The sequence below is a fragment of the Seriola lalandi genome, unplaced genomic scaffold (genome assembly GCF_002814215.2).
Source record: "Seriola lalandi dorsalis isolate HSWRI2012SDOR001 ecotype SW California unplaced genomic scaffold, Sedor1 jcf7180002054879, whole genome shotgun sequence".
Classification (NCBI taxonomy): domain Eukaryota; kingdom Metazoa; phylum Chordata; class Actinopteri; order Carangiformes; family Carangidae; genus Seriola; species Seriola lalandi.
In genome coordinates, this window is record NW_019525432.1 from 308905 (window position 1) to 314511 (window position 5607).

The following is a 5607-nucleotide window of genomic DNA, read 5'->3' on the forward strand; positions in this document are numbered from 1 at the left end:
TTCATACAGTAATATTGAACTGTCGGGAGCCAGTTTTAGTGGAGTAATATCACACAGTTTCACTTTTGAGATGTGAGTGCAGCTGTGGGTGACCTGATTCCTTCTCTATAGTTTACTACCCCACTTCATCAAATCTCCAGATGTGTTTTCTAGACTTTTATTTCCACTTTCCTCACACCCATCTTCCTCTGTCCCTCTTTTTATTTGACTGCCTTTTTTGTCCCCCTCTCATCCATATCTCCCATTTCTCGCTCTTCATCCCTCATCAGTCATCATCCCTCCGTCTGCCTCCCTCCAACTCTTTCATCGCTCTCTTCCTCCGTCTGGCATCTTTCTATCTCCCCATCCCTCTCTCTTTCCCTGTGTGTGCTAGCGAAACATGGGTGTGTCCTGGGGAATGGCAGCCAGCAACCAACCCCCGTCTCTGTCGCCATGGAAACTGGGTCAGCTTCACGGTAGCTATGGCAGTCAGAAGTATGTGTTCTCTTGCGACAGGTATGTGTATATCTGTGTGTGTGTTTGTGTGTCTCCTCATGAATCTGAGGAGATCTAGGTGTGTGTGCATGTATGTGTGTGCATGCATGTGCTCGTGTGTTTGTGTGAATCAGTGACATGTGTGTGCAAGTTGGGGGGCTTCTGGAAATAGACACATTCAGAGAGATGAAAAGGAGGTGTGTGAACGTTCGTGTGCTTGTGTGTGTTTTTTGGTCATGTGTATCTGTGTGAGAAGTCGGTACATATCGCCCTATAATGTAATAAATTCTGAGGATATTTACACTACACGTGCTGTAATACAGAGTTTAGGCTGACGTTAGCCTGAACTACTCTTAATTGGATTTGAGGAAGTGAATGTTCCACCAAACCCAACCAAGGTTACTTGAGATATCGTTACAATTCCCAAACACACTGAGCAAATCCCAGCTGACACTGGGGGAGGGCAGGGTATACCCTGGAGAGGTCACCAGTCTATCACAAGGCTGATATACTTATATATAGAGAGAGAAACAACCATTCATACTCGCATTCATACCCAGAGAGCAAGATACATGGCCAGTATCCAGGATGTTGCACCTCCAGCACAGAAACTTCAAAATAAAAGTCAACTAAAAAAGAAAGAACTGATTTTGGCTGTTTACGTGCCAAAATGCATTTGTGAAATAAATAAAGTTCACTCTGAAACAAAAAATAAAATCCTTTTTTTTTTAAATTTTCATGGTAAATCTGCCAGTGTTATCAACTGCATATGTGCTGTGCTTGAATTTAGAGCGTGTCAATAACAGTAAACGTAACGAAGGGGGCCATGGCCTGCTTGAATTGTCTATAATAAACCCTTGCAAATGCATTAAAGCGTTGCGTATCCTCTCCCTCCCCCTCTCCTCTCTTCCTCATTATAACAGCTAATTAAGAATCTGTCAGACCACCTTCTTCTCCTCTCCCCACTTTTTTCTTATCATCCCCCTTTCTCTTCTTCTCTCTCTATGTGAAACCACTGGAGTGGAATCTAGGTGATCAGCCACGAGGTGATCGTCATGGTTGCCTTAGCCCCCTCCTCGCCCCCGTCTCTTCCCTTTTTTGGTCCCCACATGATTAAGCGGTTCAGTGCCCAAGGTGGTACATCCATTGCTCTGCTTAAAGACAGGGTCATTAACACCAGCGGACTCAATCTACAGAGAGGTGAGAGTCGTTAGTCGTTAGTGGCAAGAAAAAAGAAGTTCATACTGTAATATGAATGACCAATGAAAGAAGCCTAAGGTAGTATTGGATTTTGGAAGTCCAGTGCCGATGTAATATCCCAGGTTTTATACGACACCTTTTGAGGGACAATTCAAGGAGGTGTTGTAGCTCCAGCATGGTCGGAGGTTTTCTAAACAAAAATGAAACACACGTGGGAACACACAAGTGGCAAAGTGTAAACATGTAAACAACTAGAGCTGCCAGTGTGTTCAAAAACACGCAGATAAACAGCAAAACCAGTGTAGCTTTGTGCACTAACATGATTACTGATGATGATGATGATGATAATGATGATGATGATGATGATGATGACTGTGCTGTTCTAGAGTATCAGATACAGCAAAGAGGACGTACTTAACCTTATAAACTTTGATATTTGCATTTATTTGAAGGGCAAACCACACCGGACTAAAATTATTTTTGTCTATTAAAGTTTGTGATATTAGACACAGCCTCACGAAGACAGCCTGTCTGCCTGCTGGCCTCTCAGCGGCTCAGACGCTGCACTGCTGACAGGACAGCTGGTTCTAAGAACAAAGATGGCGTTGATCCCGATGGCCCGGGTCGTTCCGGCCCACGCCGTGAACGCTCAACTTGACCAGTGATAATATAGCAAGGAGGAAGGAGTTGACGGATCTCAAGTGCGATTCTCACGCCTGGGTCACACCTCACCTGTGCGGGATACCTCGCTGAACTGCTGTGTGTCCACACTGCCAGCGTGACTGCTGCAGAGCTGTTACTGCCAGCCATCTCTTTAAACACTGAGTAGTACGCCATTCAGTAGTAATTTCATTTCTTTTCATTATCTGAAAAGTGAAGAGCAGTAACCAGAAAGCGTTCACATGATTGTTGTTTACCAACGTTCAGAGCTAGAGAGAGAAAACTACTGCCCTTCACCTAATAATCTGTTAACATATAATTATTGTCTACGTCGAGTTTCTGCTAAATGTCTCGGCTCCACACATGACCCACCCCCTTTACCCATTTTGGATTAGCCAGGACATAGGCGGAGTCAGGCACTGCCAAGATGGCGACGGTGAAGCAGCTCACTCTGAGCTTCAAAACTGCTCTTCAGAAACCTATGAGTCACGGAGGCTACACCTATCTTTATTTACAGTCTATGATTAAAAAGTGTATTCTGTCGAACCTGTGACTTTTAGTTACTGTTACTGCACTTCCAAAAAGTCGAGGGACTCACAAAAGATTTTAAAAAAGACTAAATTGAAGCAGCAGAGGCAGAACTGTATCAACTTAAATCCCTAGAGAGGGTCAAACTCTAATCATTTGTGTTTAATCATGTTTAATTGTGTTTGACCATCATATAATAACGCTGGATTCTGGTAGTGGCTTTATTTCTATTGCTCTTCTTTGTGGCACACTCAGGTTTTTCAAAAGGAACCAGATTCAGAACCTGGTCTTTCACGCTTTGTACATGAGAGACAGTTTTCATGCCATACTACATAAACAAAACGGGTATTAAATCAAAGTTAGATTAGAGTGTGCCCTGCACTGCAATGCAAGTTGAGAAGATAGGCTTTGAAATATTCGAAATTCCTTAAAGCAGGTTTCACAGCAGATTTTACAGATTGACAAAGTGAGGCAGCTTGACTCCCAGTTTCTATCTACACCATCAAACAAAATGGCAGATGTTGACCTGCGATGGAGAGGTCATCACAAGACATTTTCTCTAATCTCATTACATTGTGGCAGACAGAAGAAAGGAGGAAATGCAAAAAGGAGAGAGGGTGAAGGAGAGAAAAGAAAGGTCATTAAAAAGGAGAGATTAGAGGAATCTCGTCTTTTTTGAAAGGTCACTGGACTCTGTTTCAGACTCTACGGCAGGTTTGAAAGTTGTAGTACACTACAGGCTTGTGTAGTTTAGACTGACTGAACCTTGTGGATCGATCGACAAACCTGGAACACACACACACACACACACACACACACACACACACACACACACACACACACACGCGCGGCGTTCACATTGTGTTTAATCATCAGTGCTGGTAATTAGCTGCTAGGACACATTCCTATCTCCTAGACACTCACTCACCATCTCTCTCTCTCTCACGCACCTTTTGTCACCCTTGACAGCCAGCGAGAAGAGGAATGAAGAGAGAAGAGGTTGGAAGGAAATGTGGAGAAGAAGAACAGATGAGCAAAGAATACAGACCAAATATGGACGGTCTAAAAGGAACAATAACAGTGAAAACTGTTTGTTATCTTCTTTGCATGTTGTGGCTCCCTCTCTAGTCCAATGATCAACAGGCCCTACCTCTTTGGTTAAAGTCAGGTATCTACAACTACTGGAATCCCATTTACACTTACATTTAGATTGTTCCACTTGAGACGGAGAGAGAAGCAGCTCCAGCCATTTCAATGCATGTGATGACTGAGCTGATTTGGGATCTGTGTGGGTCTGAGTACATTAATCTGTGTTGGTGAGGGGAGACTATAAAGCTTTTGCCTCACTCACACATCATTCATGTGTTTGTGTTGATGTTTTGCCAATTATGAAACAGCTTCAGGTGAGTTACCGGCTCCTCCTGGACTGGAGGAGGACCAACCCTGATTTGCATGTTGTAATCGAGACGGATTGTGATCAGATTCATGATGTGGTTAGTGGAGAAACATCTGTGTGGCTAAGTGTAAAGTATTAAATGGCATCTAGATTTTAGACAAATATACAGAACAATTAAAATGAAAATTATAAACTGGATTTTATGGAAATATTGTTGTCATTGAAGACACTGAGTGTAAACAGTCAGATGCTTATTTCTACAGTTAAAAGGACCACGAATTGCTTAGAGTTGCAGTGTTTGTTTGTGGCAGCATCACTCTACTTATTCCTTTGCTCTTCACAGATGACTGTCATCGGCTTATGGTTACGTTTGCAGGGAAACAGGATGGAGGATTCAAATGCAAACAAAAAGATCAACAGATTCAATTCAGAGATTTATCCAAAAAATGAAAGATAGGCTTACTGAATGGTGAGGCTGTCAAAGATCAAAACGGAAGAACAAAACACAAAACAGGTAAACCAATCCAGTCAAGGGCAGCCATGAATCCAAAGCCCAAAAACACAGGCAAAAACTCAGGAACATGAAAGAGCAACTAAGAGAAGCACAAAGAAACACCAGGGGAACAAAAACAGGCGAGCTGAGAAAGAGTGCGGGGAACACAGAGACTTAAATACACAAGGGAGGCAAAGGTAATTGGGAACAGGTGAAACATGTCATGGCGGGGCAGGAAAAAACAAGACAAGATGTAAAACAGACAACCGACAAACAAGGAAGTCGTTTCCATGGGCAGGCCATGCCACTTATCAGTAATAGATATTCACATTTGTATGTAACTGTAATATTTAGTTGGACCAATAAATATCATTTTAAAAAATGCCAGCATTGTCTCACTTTTTGTCAAAATAAGTGTGCCATCGGAGTAATTTCAAATAGGATTTCTACACAGTGTCCTTTAAAATGTTAAATATATGTTACACATGAACCTGATCAGTGGAGAAGCAAACATTTCCACATTTGAGATCAGATCAGTGATATCAGGCATATTGCGTATGATGGCAGAAGAATGACTGAATAGAGAGGGGTAAAAAAAAAAAAAACCACAAGGAGAAACTGGAGGACAGGAGGAGCGGAAGTGTCAGGGGGAAATCGAAAAGGAGGACGGAGGAAAGAGGAGAAGGCGGGAATAGTCGGCGGAAGGAGGCGGGCAGAGGCGCCGTCCTTTGTGGAGTGTGGAAAGGTCAATTAGACAGTTTACAGGCCGCAATGTCGCAGAATTACACACACACCACACACACACACACACACACACACACACACACACACACACACACACACACACACACACACA